We start from the raw sequence: 20,793 nt of genomic DNA on the forward strand, positions 1-20,793 counted from the left end.
GTTGTCCCAGCCCCCAACGCAGACACACTTGTGTACACTTGCGTGTGTCCAGGAACACATGTATGCATGTGCATGCACACACACATATGGGAACACACACAACACAATGTATGCACACACACACAAATACATGCACACACACATACATGCATGCACACATTCACATGGAGGTGTGCATGCATGCACACAAATGCTTTTTGCTGTGTGTTTGTTTCAATCATAACACTGGTACTTCTTACCAGGGTGTCTTTGAGCCTTCTGCATGGCCTGTCCCTCCTCCATACTGTCCTCTCCTGGCCCTCGGGCGGAGGACAGTCCCAGCACCAGGGAGAGATTAATGGGCACACTGAGCAGTCGAGAGGCACAGCTTTGCTGCTGGCTCTGCCACCACCCTCCTGTGGGACCGTGGATGGACCTCTGCCCTCCCCTGAGGCTAAATCTCCCACAGGGATGGTGGGTGTGGACTGGCTGGGTGGGGCCTGTGTGGGGCCTAGGAGGCCCAGGTCAGAGCAGGCCCCTTGCCGGGGGTGGGGACACTAGAAGCCCAGTCTGTGACTCACGGCTGCAGTGGGCACAGTCACCCACCCCAGCTCACTTGCAATGCTTTTAGTTCCAAGAGGACCCATTTCCAAACTCCTCTCTGAGATATAAATTATCTTAAAGGGCTGATTTGTATCGCTGCGGTTGGACAAGGCCTAACCAGAAAGCACTCCCGCCTTTCAGCAAGTCCCATCCAAGGAGAGATGTGTATTCGTTCACCCTAATTGAGCACTTCAGAAAGGGGGGTTGAAAACCTTCAATAGGTTTCATTTTTAGGGAAAGCAATTTTGACTTATTAGGTGCTGTTGGCTTCAGAAATATGCTCACTAATGACTTCTATTCAAATATTTTCCTCCAGCTGAGACTTTAAAAAAAAGATACTGTGTTAATGGATTCAACGTCCCCTAAATTAGTCTTTTCCCACCTCGGCCTCTGAACTTCCTTGGCCAGATTCTCATAAGAACTCAAGAGGTCCCACGTGGGCTGTGTTGAGAAAACCCCTGTTGGGATTGCCTGTGGGGAGGCTGACTGCCCCCTCCCTGTGTGCGGCACTAACAGCGATCCGCTCTGTGCAAAGCACAAACTCAGATGGAATCACTGGTTTCTCAAAACCTTCACTGGACTTCAACCCAGCTCTGCTTGCTCCTTGTCCGTGTGTAAAACCCTGGGGAGGGTTCAGTGGGCAGCGAAGCAATACAACCCGGTAGCTGAACAAAGCAAGGGTCAGTGTGCAAATCTCAGCTCAGTTCCATGACCGTGGGTACCCGATTTAGCCTTGCCAAGCCTTAGTTTTCCCATCTGAAAAATAGGATCATCACCATCATCCCTACGTCTTAGATTGCTGCAAAGACTAACTTAGAGACAATCACAGAGCACACGGAAGAGTGTCTGGTACAAGTGACTGTGTAACGATGTGCTTCACTGTTGCTATTCCTTTGTGACTGCGATTTCATATGGGCCCTCTTATGAGGGCTCCCCTATGGGCCAACTCCCCCACCCAAAGTGGGATGGGCCTCGCCTGAGCCTCTGCAATCCCCTCTCTGGTCTGCATGGCAACTACGCCAGTACATGGCAACCGTCGTAATAGTTTATGAAGACTTGTTGGCAGGTGTCAGGAACTCACTCAAACTAGGTGAGGTACGTTATAAGAAGAGGGAGCTGTCTCACAGAACCCCAAGGGCAAGAATGCAGCTGGGCCTCAGGAAGGCCTGGAGTATAAACTTGGACAGCCTCTGCAAGCACAGGATGTGCACACTGCACCCCCTCACGCCCATGCTCTGCTGTCACCTGAGTATTGGCCTCTTGCTTCTCTCTGCCTTTCTAGTTCTCTGTCTTTCTGTCTGTCTCTGTCCTGCCCTGTCCCTCCCTCTGTCCCTCTCCCCCATACCTCTCTCTCTCTCTCCACACCAGCATCTTCCTCAACTCAGCCTCAAGGGAGAAACGCATCACCAACGCATCACTGCTCAGTAACTTTTATGATGGCTCTAGCCACCAGAATGTTGAGCAGGTTCTGATTCAGTTTCAAAGTTTCGCAGACAGAGGTCTGATAGGCTCTCCAGGGCCAGGTGCTTATCACCAGATCCCAAATTATGGGATGACCTTACACTCCAGAGTGACTCAATCCTTTCATATCTGTCTACCACACACCTACTTTTCCTAAAGGACCCCCAAAGGACCACACGTTTCTCATCTTTGCCCCTTCCAGTACCCAGTCCATGCCTAGAACACAAACTGCTGTGGAGTAAAGGGAGGCATGAGGATGAAGGAGCACCTAGCCCGTCTAACCTGGGGCATCAGACAGTCTCCCAGCTGCTCTACTCCCTGTGGGAACCCAGTGAAGGGGCCTCTCCAAGAACCAAAACCTCCAGGAAGCAACTCATCTGTGGAGTGCTGGAGGGCCTGCCCCACCCCCATGCATCCAGGCAGGACTCGGCTTGGTTCCTCCCCTGTCCTGCTTGCTGCACCCACAACAAACCAGGGCTCAGCCTTCCTGAATATGCAACGTGCAGCTTCAGGATTTAAATTGATTTCTGCAGGAGGGAACCTGCTCACTCAATAAACTACACTCCCAGAAATTATTAAAGGAGCAGAATTAAATTCACTGGGGTCAGAGGTCAGGGAACACTAGAAACAAGGCAATCCCAGCAGAACCTTGGCTAATTGCCGCAGTCCAACATGCTGCAGGGGCAGAAATGCTGCTGAATTATTTACCTGGGTCCTGATATCAAAGCAGATGACAGAGAGTCTGCCCCATGGCCAGTGACGCTGGGAGCTCAGGGCATCGCAGTGGCCAGGGAGCCTGTGTGTGTTTCCAGACCTGCACCCACTGACCCCGGCAGGGTCAGAAGTGAAGGAAAGAAAAGGGTGTGCCTGCCTGGGCAGGATCCCGTGGGCTAAGCAAACCCAGCGTTTGGACAGTTGAATTCATAGTGTCCCCAAAGTGCTGGATGTAGGTTCCCTCAGTGAACCCAGCTCAGTGCGCCTCTTCCTGGGCCGCGTCCTGAAGAATGAATGGAGCCTGAAGGGAATGCCTCCTCCCCTGGCCTTATTTCCACCAGAAAGTCTTTTCAAAACTCCCTCTGGTCTCTCAAGGTCTCTTCTGCCTGTTGGGAGTAAGCTGGCTGCAAGGAGGGGGACTGTGCTGCTCTCTGCTCCTGCAGGGACGTGACCTGCCTGGGTCCAGCCGGCAGACCTAGAGTTGCGACTGCCCGTCAATTCTTTGTTTGCTCCACTTGTCAAACCCACGGTTTTTGTTTTTTGTTTTTTATTGGAGGGTGCTCAGAGGCTCCCCTTTTGGCTGCATGCATCAAAATTCACCCACCAAAGTCAAAGTCCCGTTCAGCCTGGGGCAAAACTTCCCTGCCCACGCCAGAACTGTTAATTGACAACTGCACAGCTGTGAACAAACACCACTGTTCAGCCCAATTCAGACTTCTAGGAACCCCCAAGATCAAAATGCCCTGCCCAAACCCAGAAGCCCAGGCCACCTGTGGGCTCTGGCTGTCTCTACATTTGGCTTCCTGAATTCCAGTCTCTTCTTTTCTTTTGTATTCCCCAATGCTCCAACTTCTGAGGATCTTTGGGGAAACCCCTAATAAATGGCACCCTTTCTGGGTTTCGAGCAATCTGTGAAATGAAATAAAAAGTAAAGATAGAGGCCCAAATGTCAGGCTTATTACTACTGGAGATCAGGTGGAAAATGTGGCTTTGGACCTCTCAGGTGGCTTGCTGGTAGTGAGCTGCCCGACGCATCCCCCTAGTCTCAGGTAGAGTCAGACTCACGCCGGCTGCCCACGTGGAGGGTGCCCCAGTGAGGTTTATGCCTTAAAGGAGCAGAGGACTTTTTAAAAATATACACTTTATTTTTAAAGGAGTATTAGGGACACAGCAAAACAGGAAAAGGTACAGAGAGTCCCCATGTACTCCTTGCCCCTGTCCACATATGGATTTGGCGCAACACAATTCAACCTGTAAGATAAAACAAGGATTACACTCAAATCAATTCTACGCACCCCATGTTAAAGCCAAAATAAAAGACCATACACAGGGTGGGGAAAGGGTAGGCTTACAGTTGCGATACAAATAAACAATATAATAATTAATAATACAATAACACAAGAATAAACTGTTTTGCATACTCACACTGTAAACCTACTTTTGCCTCACTTGCGTGTCCAAAAGATTTGAAAACAGGGATTCAGGCAGATTACTTGTGCTCGAATGCCCGCAGCACTATTATTCACAATAACCAAAGGATGGATGTAACTCCAGTGTCCACTGAGAGAAGAATGGATGAACAAAATTTGGTACATCAGTATGAGGGGATATTATCCAGTCTTAAAAAGGAATGAAGCTCTGATACATGCTGCAAAGTGGGTGAGCCTTGAAAGCACGCTAGGTAAAATAAGCCAGACATAAAGAACTAATTTTGAATGATTTCACTTATATGAGGTGCTTAGGATAAGGCAAATACATAGAGACAGAGATTAGATCAGAGGTTACCAGAGGCTGAGGTGGAGAAGGGGAGGCAAAGTTACGACTTAATGGGTACAGAGTTTCAATTGGGGAGGATGGAAAAGTCTTGGAAATAGATATTGGTGATGGTTGCCCAATACTGTGAAGGCAATTAATGTTATAGAATTTTAAACTTAAAAAAGGTTAAAATATCAAGTTTTATGTTATATGTATATATTTTTCCACTATACAAGTAAATAAATAAAAAGACCGGGGTTGGACCTCGCCACAGCCTGCACACCCTCACAGCACTTATCCCAGTGTCCCTCCTGTTTTGTCTGACTTCCTGCCTGGCTTGCACATACTAGGTGCTCAAAATTTAGTAAATAATCATTAAATGATTGAAGGAACCACATCAGCCTTCTCTTCTGCTGCATCTACAACTTCTAGCAGGGTGGTTTACATAAATGTTTGTTGAATCAATGCATTAGCAAAGTCGTGCATGAGTGAATCAGTGAAGGGCGAGGGCGTCATATCTATTGTTGGGTTCATCACTGTATCCTTGTTCCCAGCCAACAGCCTGGTACCTGGAAGGGACTCATTGAAGTATCAGCTAAGTGAACAAATATGTGAGTGAATGGACAGGTGTCTAAGGTGCAGAGTGAGGGAAGCCAGGGTTCTCTGTCTGCCTGGAGGTGGTCAGAGCTAACTCTGGAGTTAGGTCCACCTGTTAGGAGCAAGTTCGGAAGAAGCAATCATTAGATGAAAGATTTCTATAAATGTTGGAGGAACTGGAGCTGTGGCCCTCTGTCTTCCAATAACTTTAAACATCTGCCCGGCTGTCAGGGGGAGGAGGAAGCAGATGTGTTCTGGAATCCCAGGCAACCAGCAGAGGAAGCTTCAATAAGGTAGAATTTGGTACAGCTTAAAAATAGAAAGAGCCTATATGCTTTAAGCACCAACCATGTATAAGGCATTCTGCAAGTTGTTTCACATACATTCAATTACATTTCACACCTCCTGAAGCAGGTGTGACTTCTGTGACGCTTTATACACAAGAGACGATGTGGCTTGCTCAAAGTCACACAGTTACAACAGGAGAAGCCATGAGGCGAAGTCAAGGCCAGATGATCTCATAGCCTGCACTGTGCAGAGCTGACAAAAAAATGTGTAGGCTCCTTTGGAAGGTAGTGAGTGTCCTGTCACCAGAGCTGGGGAAGTAGGGGCTTGGCCAATCGCTTGGTTAAGCTATGAGAACACAAGACGGAGCTGGAAGGACAGACTGACTGGAGTCTCTGGTTCCCTGGCCGTGGGTTCCTCCACTCTTTCATTGGGTCCACCCTAGCATCATAATGGCTTTTTACACAATGGATTTGGGCTGGTGAGCTTACTTTAAATCAAAGCTACCTGTCTTCTGACCCATACTTAAGAGGCTTATAGAGCACACCCAACATCAAATGTAAGCATGGCACATAGATTTTATGTTTCAAATTGATTCAGCAGGTAGCAGCTGCCTGGAGTGTCACTCAATTCTCAAGCTTTGTTTAGCCTCTGCGGGAAGGGTGCTTTGATTGATTAGTGATGTCTGTCATGGGTATGGGATAGTAGCTGGCAGACATTTGCCACTTATTTGCCATCCTTGCTCCAGGAAGTGCATTTTAACTCTGAGAGTCCAATTAGATAATAGTGGAAAAGCCACATTCATCTCAGAAAATACCAGAGTACATCGTCTTAGAGCCAGAAAGAGGATTAATTTTTCAACATGGAGATTTGCCGCAGTCTAGACTCCAATTCCTGCATATCACTCTGCTTTCTTCCTTGTGGGCCTGTTCTTTAATTAGGAGACTCAGCAAACACTTCAAAGCCGAGCAGCTCCTGGGCCATCCCAGCCCAGTGGCTGTCCCTGCCAGCTCCCAAGCCACCCCCTCTTCCCACAGTCTCCCAGAGCACCAGACTGGGTTTTGATCATGCAAATAGAAATGGATGTTTCCCACTGTGCGGTAAATAGCCTGGTCCCATGCTCAGCCACAGCTTTATCCACGAAGCCAATTAAAGGCACCTCTTCCTGCAGAACTGGGGAAACAACTCAGTTCCTTCAGGTTCCTTCACTTCTAGGATGTTTGGGGGATCCTGTGCTCCCACACCCCAGCCTGTCCAGGCCCCCAGAAACATACGAGAGCCTTCTTTGGACAAGTGGCCTAAGGAGGTCTCTGCCACCCCTGCCTGTTCAGTGCACACTCACCCCACCATGTGCCTCCGAGGTTAAGAATGTGGGGTTTGCAGCCTGGCAGTTTGCATTTGGGTTCAAATCTTAGTTCCATCTATCCTGCACTTGCTGTGTTACTTTGAGCAGGTCTCTTAACCTCCTGGAGCTTCACCTTCTTCATTTCTAAAGAGGGAATAATACTATGAACTCCATGATGCTTGTGTCAGGGGGGTTTTCCCTCCTTTATTTATTCCACCATCACTATGAATACCCATCATGCACCTCTGTTCCTTGCCACAGCCATGGTTGACCATCAGGCCTCATCAGCTCTGCCCTGCCCAGGGGCTGTGCCCAGTGAGGCAGGATTTCTTTTAAAGACAGAGGAGCTGAGGTTTGGATACGTCAGCTTCTTTTCTACCTGGGAAGGGACATTAAATCCCCTAAGAGCAGATTTTTCTCCCTCCTGGAAAGAAATCCCAAAGGGAGCCCCTTAGTAATGGAACAAGGGGCAGCGGGTGCTCAGTCTCCTAGAAGAAAGAAACAGAGACCTCTTTGGAGGTTTGGCCAAGGCTGGACTGCCAGTAGTGCAGAGCTAGTGACTGGGAGGGAAGTGGGTACATTTAGGGTCTCTTGGGAAAAAGTTTCAAGAGTCCAACTTCTTCCTCACACCTGAGGTTCAGTGATATGGTTTGAGATTGTCCTGATTCCGTCTACGGGCAGAAAAGGACACCAAAACCCCAGAGAGGTCACGTCAAGGGAAGGTAGTGCACAGGGCTCCTCCCTGGAGCCTGGACTGTGGGTTTGTGCGGCCCAGCGTGTGTTGTGGCTTGAAGCCTCTCTTTCTAAGCCACGGTTCCCAGAGGATTCGGTCTGAGAGAATCCTGGAGCAGGGTGATGTATATTAAGGGGACTAGCCCCAGGAATGGCAGCTATGTGGACAGGTGATCCTTACAACTCCGGGCTGGCCCTCCCTCTGCACTGCCAGGCTTCCTATTATCCACGGTGATGGGGCCCCCAGGAAGAAGCGCTACAGCCTGCTGAGAATGTGGGTGTGCTCTGCTCAACAGAGTAGCCATTAGCCACATGTGACTACATAAGGTTAAAATTAAATTAATTAAAAGGAGATAAACTTGAAACTAGTTCCTCAGCCACAACTAGACACATTTCAAGAGTTCGATTGCCACATGTGGATTAGTAGTTACATTAGATGGTGCAGAATTACACAATATTTCCAACACTGCAAAGAGTTCCATTGGATGGTGCTAATCTGTGGAAGGGCTTCTCAGCATAGGCGCTACTGACATTTGGGGACCTGTAACTTTGTTATAGGGCTGTCTTGTATACTGTAGGATGCTCTAAGCAGCTTCTTTGGGCTCTATGTACTGGATGCCAGTAGTACCCACTCCACTTCCAGTTGTGACAACCAAAATGACTCTAGATGTTGCCAAATGTCCCTTTGCAGAAGGCTGGGAGGAATCTTGCCTCCAGCTGAGACCACTGGGCTCACCTGTGTGGACCATCATGGACCACCCAGGGATGGGGACAAAGATACCACGGGGCTGGACCAGTTTCCTCTGGGGCCCTGGGATGGTAGCAGCAGAGTGCATGGCTGCCTCATCAGAACGCACTGGGTGGTGTCCAGAGTTCTTGGACAATACCAAGTATGGAAATGGAGGGGGAGGTCTGGCAAGGAGGTGTAAGGATCACCTGGGTCACAAAAGCTATGTCTGTGTCACGACAGTTGCCTCCTGCATGGCCTCTGAGCCTCCTGTTTCCTCCTCTATGATTAACTTATTTCCTCTGAACTTTTTCAGGTGCATCAATGCACCCTACAATTTCCCACAGACCACATTGTTCCCTGCCCAACCCACTCCCTTGCAGGTACCTGCGAATCTGCCTATACTGTTCCCTGACCCTGGAATACCCTCTCTCTCTGCTCTCCCCATTAAAATCTCACTCATCTTTCCTGTTTCAGGAATCACCAAGACCACCCACATGCTCACTGATTCACCAGAAGAACTAATGGGGCTCAGCTAGTAGTGGTCTTCAGGGGCATGGTTTATTATAACGAGATGCACAGTAAGACCAACAAGGAAAAAAGACATCAGTTGAAGTCTAGAGCAATTCATGCACAGCCTCCTATGCTCACCCTCCTATGAGCAGCCACACTGAGTATGCTCACTCTCTAGCAGTGAAAATATAGCCACATGTGTGCAATGTCTCTGCCCAGGCATGTTTGAGACTCAAAGTTTAGGGTTTTTATTGGGGGCTTTCCCAGGGGCATTGTTTTGCCTGGAAATGACCAAAATTTCAGATTCTGAAAAAGAAAGCAAATGTTCCACATAAAACACGTGGTTTGTACTGTCTAGTCATAACACAGCAGCTGTATCAGTCATGGATGTTTCAAAAGCCAAGTTCCAAGACACCAGCCAAGGACAAATCTTACAAACAAGCTCTTCTAGTGTTAGCTGCTTGAAGCTTGCAATGTTAATTCTTTTCTGCATATTTCTTTCCCCAGGTCAGAGGCCACATGCTTCGTAAATCCTTTCCTACCTCCAGGGTAAGGTGTTTGGGTCTCTGTGGCTTCCTCTGACTCCTTGTGTCACAAGAGAAACCATGAGGGCCTTGCAATTGCCTGTGTGCTTCTCCTCCTGACTACAGTACTGTGAAGGGGGACTTGCAATTTTTTTGGTCCTTCCAGGGTGAGCATAGGGCCTGGCACCCATCAAAGACTTGATATGTGTTTGCTGAAGAAATGGATGACTTGAAAGCATTCACATGCAAGGGACTGAGGATGCAGAGGATACAGGCTGGAGAAGACATGGCCCCTAAACAGGGGACTGTGTGAATGCCCAGGCCCAGTGAGATGAGGTAGATGAGCACAGCTGGACAGAGCTCCTATCCATCCATGTCCACCCTGGCCACCACCCCACAGGCAACTCTGGTGGACCATCAGGGAGGAAAACCAACAGCAGCCTGAGCTTGTATCCCCCTCTGCTGCCAGTCAAGAAGATCATACTTTCCCCAGGTGGCAGCTCATGGACTGGGAGCATCAGGTTTGGAACACTGCGATCCCTGCTGGGCATTGGCCAGCATCTCATGCCCAGGCAGGCAGGTAAGGGAAGGAGGTGACACTGGCTAGAGAATAGTGCTGAGTATCCCTTTAAAAGAAGAGCACTAGCAAAATGCTCCAAGGAGGAATAAGGCAGAAGGAGAAGCTTCAAGTTTCAGGATACTTTAGTTGAAAAATAGAGTCCCTACCTACCCCCTGGGCTTTAGGGTCCAGTTTCTCCAAATTGGAATATTCCAGGTCCACTGTTTGCTGCAAGATCTGGCAAGTTCCTTAGCTTCCCTGAACCTCAGTTGCCTCATCTGTAACATGGGAATAACACCTCCTTCCCGAGGCTGCTGTGAGGATCAAATGAAATAGGTCACATAAAGTATCTGGCACAGGGCCCATCCAGGGCCCAGTAATTGGAGCTGGTTGTGACCACCACCATCATGGCCACTGTGCACTTACTGTGGGCATGGGGGCTCAGTTTGCCCCACCCACCTGAGTGCTGAGCAGAGGAAAGCCCCCTTAAGTCTCCAGCCTGGCCAGACTTTGGGGCAGTGGCTCCAGCTGCCGTGAGGGTCTGTGGGCCCCGAGCTCACTGCATGCTGCAGTCCATTTTGCTTAGCCAGGCTCACCCTGGGCAAACATCTACTATCTCTTGCCAAAATGAAAAACAGCCCCGAGACTTTGGGGTAACCATGGCAACTGCCTTCTGAGGGAGAGTATTGTGACTTTATCAGTGACTTCTCTTTCCCTTCAGCTTTTGGATGCTCCAAAGTTCACTGAATTTTGAAGTGTGGTTTTACTGTATTTTGAAGCCAAACCTTTTTGTTGCAGAAACCCTCCCCAATTCAGTAACACAAGCTGATGAAAAACAGTCATTTCTCTCCAGTGACACCTTTCCTTCCCAAGTCGCCCATGACAACCATTGGTTTTTGCCCCAGGGAGTATAATCGGGCGAGCTGGAACGGGCCATCAGGCTGTCCTGCTGTGGTTGACCAGTTTCATCTCCTGGGTCCCCTTCAAGCTGCTCCACCCCCATGACCCAGAGGGAGCAGAGGACTGTGGGCTCCTCCGCAGGGTCTGGCAGATTCAGGTCTTCGGTGAGCTCCTGGAGTACTGTGCAGGGATAAATGAATGAGAAGTTCAAGCTCATCCCAGCTGTCCAGTGATGAGACTGTAGGTGAGAACTTTTCCCTCTTGGGCCTCAGATTCCTGAATGTAGCAGGGATAAGGACACTAAGCCACCAGCCCGGCACATTGTCTGGCACCTAATAAGTGCCCTATAATGGAATGAATGAACGAACCAATTAATTCCTCACTATGTGTCTTGCAAGGCACAAATGGAAGTCCATTATAAGCCACAAAGTGCTCTTAAGTGCCCCGATTGCTGTCGTTGTGGTTAACGATGAAAACACCGGCCGCTCACCCCGCTGCCAGCAGACTCACCTCCTGCAAGTCCCACCTGGCTCAGGTCAGCTCCTTCATGCCTCACAGAGGCGAGCCCACTAGTTTGGCCTGGAGCGCGAGGACCCCATGGTCCGGTTCTGCCCCATCTTTCCAGGCACATCCCCTTCGGATCCCCCCTCCCTCACCTGCTCAGAGTAAAAGCCACATGTGAAAGCCACAGCATCGGAGCTGACTGCATTGTGCTGCTATCCGGGGCAGACGCTTGCCTGGGGTCCCTGGGCAGGTTCAGTCTGTTCCCACAAAGATGCCCACCCAGTGCTTCACCCCTCGAGTTCAGAGTCTACGCCGAGGACATCAGTTTCCCACCTGCCATAAGGGGAGCGAGTCCCTGGACGGTCAGGGAGAGAAAGGAGGGCGTCACACTCAGGAGGCTGGTTCTAGCTCGTTCTGCTGTGGGACCCAGCAGTGCTGTGGGTGATGCTACCCACAGCAGGGCTGGACAGTGTCCAGCAAAGTGTCCAGACAAGCCACTCAATCTGAAGTTAGCACTGGGGAGGGTAAGGGGTCTCCATGACCCACACAGCTGCTCTCCCCCAGTCAGGCTGGCCTGCTGGGCGTGACAGGGAGGGCTGCCAGGTCAGGGCTGGATGCTAGGACGCTTTGGGCTGCCTCCTGGGGCAGTGAGGAGCAGGAGGGGCTGCGGCCGCATGGAGCACCCTGCGCTCTCTCACTGTCAGCCTGGGTGCCCTACATGAGGGGACTGAAAGGGCCCACATCGCAGGCCAGGTGTGTGGCTGGGCCCAAGCTGAGCCATGGCATTTGTCTGGTGCCCATGGCCCTGCTCCCTGCTCCGCCCACCCCAGAGTGCCTCCTGCAGGGCCGTGAGGAAGACTGGGGCTGAGGGGGCCAGGAAAAGAGAGAAGAAAGCAAATGCCTGCCAAGAGCTTACTTCGTTTCAGGGTCCCAGGCGCCAGTCGAGGCTCTTTGTGCCTTACCTGTTACATAAGTCCTACCCCGTGGCAACTGTTGCCTTTTCAGGGCACTTTTTCTCTGCTGACTCGCCAAGGACAGGCTATTTATACCCACAGCACTGAAGCCCTGGGGGGACCCACGCAGGCGCCCAGTAAACACTTGCTTCACTCATGAGTGACACCGTCTTGGGGAGGGCATCGCTGGAGCAGCCCTGGTCAGGTTGCTTTTTACCTGTCAGCCCATGGACGTTGATGTCTAAAATTAGCTGGTCGATACTGTAAACACTGCCGGAAGGTCAGGCTTCCCGTAGCCCTTGGTGGGGGAACTCTCAGCTCTGACTGACTTTGGTTGACCAAGAAAGCACAGCCATTTAAAATGCGAAAGCTGACCTGGAAAGAGCTCAGAGCTAGATCGTCCGAGATCCTCCTGTGACTGTGTCCTGCTCGTTCTGCCCCATGAACAGCCCCTTGTGCCATCTTCCCAGCCCCTGCCTCAGCTGTGGCCTCCCCACCTCCCCACATGGGTGATCGCTCAGACCCCTTCCTCACGGACCTCCCCAACGCGGCACTCACCCTCCAAACTGACCCTCAGCGACACTGCCTGGAGAGCTCTCGCTGCAATGGTTAAGTTATGTTCACAGTCACTCATGCTTACTGGGGCCAAGGTCAGCGCCATGCCCATCACAGGTATTCCCTCACTTACTCCTCAGAATCACCTTAGGACAAAGCTATTATCGTCCCCATTCTACAGATGGGGAAACTGAGGCTCAGGGTAGTTGAACAAATTGCTTAAGGGCCACAGCTACTGAGTAGCAAATCTGGGATTTCAACCCAGATTTGTTTGACTCTATAGCCCTTATTTTTTAAAATTGTATTTAATTTTACTTTTTTCACCGATTTCTCTCTTTTAAAAATTTTTTCTATCCCCCACCCACTCTAGCCTCTGGCCATCACCACACTGTTGTGCTTATATGTTCTTTGGCTGATCTCTCCGCATTCTTTCATCCAGTCCCCCTCCCTCATCCCTTTCGACAGCTGTCGGTCTGTTTTGTGTGTCCATGCCTCTGTTTCTGTTTTGTTTGTTAGTTTATTTTGTTCACTAGATTCCACATGTGAGTGAGATCATATGATACTTGTCTTTTTTCCTGACTGGCTTATTTCACTTAGCACAATCATCCTCAGTCCCATGCATGCAATCTCAAAAGGTAAGACTTCCTTCTTTTTTATGGCTGCATAGTGTCCCATTGTGTAAATGTACCACAGCTTTTTTATCCCCTTATCTGTTGATGGACACTTAGGCTGTTTCCAGATCTTGGCTATTGTAAACAATGCTGCTATGAACATAGGGGTGTATATATTCTTTTGAATTGGTGTTTCAGGATCCTTAGGATATATTCCCAGAGTGGGATTGCTGGGTGAAAAGGCAGTCCCATACCATGCCGAACAGCCATGAATAAATTAGGCTTTGCTTCTGTAGGGAGCTCAGTGTCTTAGGAAGACAAGTACGCACAGAGAACGCTTATGAAACAATGAGATCGGTGCTATTCAGAATGAATGAAGCGCTGTCAGAGATTGTGCATTTACCTGGCTGGAGAGCTGGAGGTGGTTCACTACCTTGCTGAGGACTTGGCACGTGAGCTGGCTGCTGGAGGATGAGTGGGTTGGGAAGGTCACTTTAGGCAGAAGAAACATTATATTGGGGGGCCCGGCAGACTGGGTGAAACAGTGTTCTGACCTGGGCAGCAGAAGAAGTAATGGGGAAAGCAGAAGTAACCAGTGTGACTAACACGCATCTTACACTCAATGTGCCCCAAACTGATTGTCCCTGAGGAGCTCCTGCTGCAGCCGTTCTTATCTCTTTTCATAAGCTCCATTTTTCCAGATGCTCAGACCAAATTTCTGGGTGTCACTCTTGACTCCTCCCTTCCTCTGGCCCACCAGCAAATTCATTCCACTCTACTTTCAAGACTTGTCTGGAATGTGATCACTCACCAAGCCCTCTGCTCCTGTACCTCGCCCAAGCTAAGCCACCTTTATTTTGCCTTTGGTTTAATTGCCATAGGCTCTAAACTTGACCTTGCCCATATAGTCTGTTCTCCATAGTGGCCAGAGGGATCCTTCATGAGAGTCAGATCATGTCACTCATCTGCTCAAACCCTCCTGTGGCTCCCATCAAAGTAAGTCAGAGAGAAGGGAGACTACAGTGGCAATGGGATCTGCCCCACCTTGGGTCCCCTACCCCTCCTCTCTGCCTGTGTTCTCTCCTCTAGCTGCCTCAGTCACCAGCTGTTCTGGAAACTCTGCATCCCTGCACTGGCTGCCCCCTGCCCCATATGCAGGTGACTCCCCTTCTCCTTCCTTCTCTCCCTCCCGGTATTTACTCGGGCCACCACCTCGCATGGAGGCCTTTTCTGGCCATCCCCACATCATTTCATTTGCCCTTTCTCTGATGTATTTATTTCTTTTGAGCAGTACTAAATGCCACTACTTAACATACAAGGTATTTGACTTAGCCGGTGTCTTGTCTGTTTCCATTGCTAAAATATAAACTGCATGAGACTGGGGGATTTATTTTACTTTATATTTTATTTATAAGCCATTTGGGGCTGATAGACAGGGAGGAAGAGGAAGGGCCTGAGGGAGAGGAAGGATAAATAAGCTAGTGGTCAGGAATTTTGAACCCCTGGCGTGTGATATTCCTAAAGGGGAACCCTTCTGGGGAGTGATGGGTCCAGGGAGGTAAGCAGCTCTTGGAATTGAGTGGATCTGGAAGCAGGGAGCTTCTGTTGTCGGGGACTCCACCCCCTCGGACACTGAAATCACCCAGGACGCAGGTGGAAGTCAAGGGAAGGAGCGGTGGGAACAGGGACCATGGCTACCTGCAAAAGCCACCGTGCTAAGCGAATGAGAGATGGGGAGGGGATACTTTGGCCGGTGATGTGACCCTGAAGCAGAAGGCCATTGGCCTACAGTCCCATCACCTCCAACCACAAACCCACAGAGGCTCTTTGTCACCGTCAGGTCAAAGTCTAAATGTCCCAGTGGCATCAGAAGTCCCATGACCTGCATGTCCAGCCGCAACCCTTCTGACACGGGATGTTGAAAGCTACAGACTTTGGAGCCAGACGATCTGGGTCAGATCCTTGGTTCTGCAACAGACTCACCTCTCTGAGCCTCAGTTTCCTTGTCTGCAAAATGGTGATTAACATATCTAATTTGTAAGGTTCCTGTAGGGATTAAATTAAGTGAGATGCCATATGCAAATAGAATACATGGCCTATACTGAGTGCTCACCAAGTGGTAACTGTTGTTTTGACCACTCGCTTCTCTGAGTCAGTTTCTTCATCTGTTTGATGGAGCTGTGTTTCCAGCATATGGAGTTGTCTTAGGGCTTAAATGACAGTAGGCTGATACAAATTTTTGCAAACAGTAGAGTCTTGGGCAGTGTGAGTTATACCATACAACACTAATCTAGCTCTTCTTTCCTGAACATTCCCTCTCCTCCCACACCCCTGAGCCTTTGATGGAGCCGTTCTCTCTGCCTGAACAAGGTTTCTCTCCCCAGAGAGTGCTCTGCCTGTGCCTGGCCTTCCCTCAGTGCTCTGCTCAGCCTGTCTGGTGCCCAAGCTCCTTATTAGTTCATTAGTTTACTTCTGTCTCCCTGTGAGACTGTGAGCTCTTGTGGGCGCCGAGCGGGGATCTCCACACCAGGGCTCTGCAGCTCCCTGCCCAAAGCCGTGCCCAGGGTGGGCTCTTGATAAATGTTGGTTTAATTAGATTACAACAAAAGAATCAAGGGGAGCAGCCATCTCTCCTTCCATTCTTCTTGCAATCAGATGTAAAACTGCTTCTCCAGGAGAGGAATTAATTGAATCAAGGGCCATTTTCCTGGAGAAAGAAAGCCAATTTAGGATTTTAGAAATAATTGCAGCTCTGTGTTATGTCCCATTTGGGGAAGGAGAGAGAGCTGCGATAAACAAACTCACAGCACGCCGGCCGAGGTGTCGCCGTTCCTTTTAATAAAGGATGCAATTAATCTCTTAAGATCATTTACAAAGTGCCCCCCCACCAGCCAAAATTCCTTTAAATGCCTAAACGCCCCCACGCACTGCATGGGGGTCCAATGTGGGAGCCGTGGGCCTCCTGGCTTCTCTTCAAGTTCTGGCTGCCTGCTCAGTCCCAGGACGGCGTCTGCCCAGCACCAGCAGGCCTCACTTCCTTGGCGCCAGCGCCGTGGCTCACTACCTCTCCCACTGCCTCCTCCATAGCCTGTCTCCCAGGCCTCAGCGCCTCCAGCCTGGACGGTCACAGTGGCTGGCTTGCCTGTCTCCTTGCTCCCCAACCCCCATTTTACCCTGGCTGTCTTGGGGATCTTTCTGGAACACATACCTGATAGTGTCCTTTTTTACAATGGGAAAACTCTTTCTCTTCCTTCAAAACCCAGTTTAAATGTTACCTCATTTCTAAATGCTTCCACTCTCCATTCTGAACAGAAGGCTATTCCCTTAGCTGTGTATGTGTGTCTCTTTATAACACTTGCCACGTTTCATGGGATTATTTTGTTGTCCTTGTTCCCTAGCATGAACTCTTAAAGAGCCTGGACAATGTTCAAGAAATTCTCTGCGTTTCTAGTGCTAGCAGAAGTGAAAGGATGGAGGAAGGAGGGGAGCCTATCTCCTCTGCATCTTGAGCATGGCCAACATCCCCAGAGTCCCCTGCCACGCCCTGCATGGAGGATGGAGCTGAGAAGGGCTGGCAATTCCAGCCAAGTGGACCTGTCCCAGTGAGAGGACTGCAGAGCAAATCAGGAAACCAGTGCACAGTGTGAGACCTGGGACATGGCAGGGGCTGCCTGGGCACAGGCTGCGTGGACACAGTAGAGCCCAGGGCCCTGCAGAGCTGCTGAGAGGGTATCTGAGCCTGGCAAGGTGACTGCTCCTGACCCACTGGGATGTGAGATCCTTGGGGACAGGAATGGTCTGGTTTCTCTGTGTTTCCAGCATCCCCAGCACAGAGCTGAGCATAGAGAGTGTTTGTGGAACAGAACTGAAGGGATGCTGGCTTGCTGGCCAGGGTGGTGCAGAGAGTAGGGGACAGAGAGTCTGCAGGTTGGAAGTATCTGCACCTGGAGCCGAGCAGAGCTGGAGAAAGCAGGGGCTGGCACAGGGGCCACAGCTCCCAGGAGCCCAGCCGCGCCTCCCGCTCCCCGACTACTAACCATCTTGTGCTCTGCTCTAGTTAGCTTGGGTTGCCTTTGCCAGAGCCGTGAAGTCCACCCACCTCCTTACTGTGATTGGGAGGCCCTTTGGGAGCAGGTGATGCAGTGGCCTGTATGCCTACAGGAGGCACCAAACAGTGGCTCTGTGTGTCCATCTGGGGGCCCCATTTTCCCCAGCCCCAGCTGGAGGCTGCCATCCTGGGCAGTGGATTTCCAGAGTATGTCCTCAGGAAGCTACATCCGATTCTGAGCAGTGATGATCTCTGGGTGATTGCTTTTCAGGAGAGTTTAACTATTTTCCTTATCTTTTTCAACATATTCCTAACATTGACTATGTACCCGTAATATTTTGATAACCAGAAAATGTGACAAATGCTATCTTGTAGCATAATGAAAAATATCCTGAGAGCACTGTCTGTGTGCTGCGGGCTTTACATGGCTGAGAGAGTTGGGAAACCTAAGAAGGCACTGAGGATTCTGGAAGGCTGGCAGGCGGTATGAGCAGTGGGAAGCCACTAGGATTCTGACTGCAGGGCCCTGCTGTTGGGCTGGAGGGCAGGACCCACTCAGGTGCAGTGGCAAATGAGGTGGTGACAGAATGGCGGGGTCAATGGAGAAGAGCTCTGGACACCAGGAGAGACACAGACTTGGTGTTGAAGGAGACAGGGAGCCCTCAGGCACCTGTGAGCTGGGAGCTCCAGGTCAGTGCCGAGCTGCTGGTGGACTACTCTGGCGCAGTGACCCGGTGGTAAGTGGTTGTGGCAGTGGGTGAGATAGGAGGGGGGAGGCACTGCAGTGGTGGGGGTGGAGAAGGGGGCAGGCAGAAGAGACAGTGCAGGGTTCTGTCAGGCACAGGTTCTGAGTGGAAGAGAGGTGGGAGGCCCATGTGAAGAGATGGGATGTTTGGGAGGCAGAGGCGAGGGGTACAAGCATGGGAGTGACAGGTTCAGACCCCCCAGAGGTGGACCTCTCTACCTCCCTCCAGCCTCAGACTTGAACTAAATTCCTATCCTCTCTCCCCCAAAATACTAGAACTGCCTCCTGACTGTGCCATGTGCCTCCCTTCCACCCAAGAACCAGAGGGGCCTTGGTAAAACAGGGCTGGCGTCAGGAGCTCAGGAATGCGGGTCCTGCGCTGACCCAGAGCCTGGGAACTGGTACCTTTGATCCCAGTCTTTTCTGAGATCAGCAACACCTTAGCCCGCAGCCGAGTGATCACCTGGTCCCTGCTGCCTGCATGCTGCTGGAAGAGTCCATCGAGGCTTCAGGTCTGGGCTCTGCCATCAGTTGTCTGGTCTGAGTGGGACTCAATGGCTGGAGTCCTGTTCTCATCACTCACTCAGTCTCCTAGATGGCTATTATCTGAGCTCTCCCGAAACACCATGGCACCTCCAGCTGGACTCTCTCCACATCCCCTGGCAGCCAGGGTGACCACCGTCTTCTACAGAGTCAATGTCAACCTGGCCAAGCTGGAAATCCTCCCTTCATCAACAGCTGGGCATTTTTCCTCCATTATCCCATCCCTGAGATGGAATATCACAAACTATTTCCAGCAGCTTAGATGAGGACTCATTCTCATGCCTGTTGTACATTAGGTTGTACGATTCTGTTTACCGTGTATGTGAACACTGGCCACTGGAGCTGGGCATATGGTGACCCTTCATCCTGACCCTCTGGCCAGGAACCTTCCAAAACAAAGACAAAGTTAGCATGAGGCTAGGAGACCTCCATGTGAGCACACACAAGTTCCATTGAGTCAACCCTGTAGTCTCAAAGATTCAGATGGCAGGTTATTGAGAACAAAACCAACAGAGGCCATTCCATCTGCCTCCTTAAGTCACTGATTGCTGCAGATTCCCATCTTTTTCTGCAACCACAGGCCCCATGCAGATGACCTCTCTTGAGTCTGTGAAGGGCATGGGAAAAGAAGAACCATCATTAGGAACTCTGACCAGGAGCTGATTACTGCTAACCATGCTGGATTTTCCTTTTAAATTATTCATAAACACAAGTTGAAATGTTTGTGTCCAGGCAGCCATCGAATAACTAAATAAGCTGACGCAGTTAGGAAAAATCACCTCCAGAAACACCAACACTGAATTGGACAACTGGTTATTCTATGAATGAATTTATTCTGTTTTTGGTATCTCAGCTAGACTTTGGGAGCTTGTGATGAAAGGGAGGGGAGGCCATCTGCACTGTGTTGTTATTTAACTGTGTGCTCTGCTGACCCAAGTCAGGGGCCTCTTATCCCTGAGGCTCTGAGTCAAACTCCTTCTTAGCATTTCCTTAAGGCCTGGAAACCTGCCCTTTACCCTGGCAGTGGTTCTCTGGAGTTCTCTTGGTAGAAGGTGCAGGAATCTTGCATGTGGTCTATCAGAGTACTTCCATAACCTGTTAGAGAAAACTGAGACTTTCCAGAGAGTCATACTTAGAGTCAGCAAATCTCAAATTTGGGAGTTTCTCCTAAGGAAATAGATGAGCAGTCATGGTTGTTGGGGTTTGGGGTGGGGACGGATGAGTAGCAGAAGCACAGAGGGTTTTCAGGGCAATTAAAATACTCTGTATGATATTATAATGGTAGATACATGTCAATAGACTTTTGTCCAAACCCACAGGAGGCAGAACACCAAGAGTGAGCCTGTATGTAAACTGTGGACTCTGGATAATTATAATGTGTAATGATGTAGGTTCATCATGTAACAAATGTACCATTCCCATGGGGGATGTTGATAATGAGGGAGGTAGTGCCTGTATGGGTAGGAAGTACGAAGTATGTCCAGAAAAAGTCCAGCCATTGTTAATATAACAAAAATGGTTTGCACAACATGGATGTAACCTGGATGTAACCTGGCAGTCAAAGAGAGTGGACTGGAATGAGCACATGTGAACAACGACGACTTCACTGTACTAGTCAGTGGGGGTGGTAGATGCTGTTGAGTGATCATGTGTACTGTATGGCCATCACATTCACAATGACTGAGCAAATAGAGCAAAGAATCTGCATCAGATTTTGCAATTAAGTTTGAACATTCTTCTGTGGAAACTATTCAGATGATTCAGAAGGCTTTCGGAGATGATGCAATGAGTGCTGCACAAATAAAACTATGGCACAAATGCTACAAAAATGGTTGAGAATCTGTTGACAGTGATCCACATTCTGGAAGGCCTGCAACAAGCAGAACACCTGAGAATGTTGAACATGTACAGGTTGCAGTCAACAAAGATTGGAGAACTGTGTGAGGTCCCAAGATGCCTACTTTGAAGGGGACTGAGGTGTCATTGTCCTATGTACCATGTTTCTTGTATCTTGTAGCTTCTTCAATAAATGTCTCTATTTTTCATATCACATGGCTGGATGCTCTCTGGACAGGCCTCACATATGGGAAATCTCTGCACCTTCTACTTAATTTTACTATGAGCCGCTAACAGCTCTAAA

The sequence above is a fragment of the Phyllostomus hastatus genome, unplaced genomic scaffold, assembly GCF_019186645.2.
Source record: "Phyllostomus hastatus isolate PE091 unplaced genomic scaffold, TTU_PhHast_1.1 phas_scaffold_55, whole genome shotgun sequence".
Lineage (NCBI taxonomy): Eukaryota > Metazoa > Chordata > Mammalia > Chiroptera > Phyllostomidae > Phyllostomus > Phyllostomus hastatus.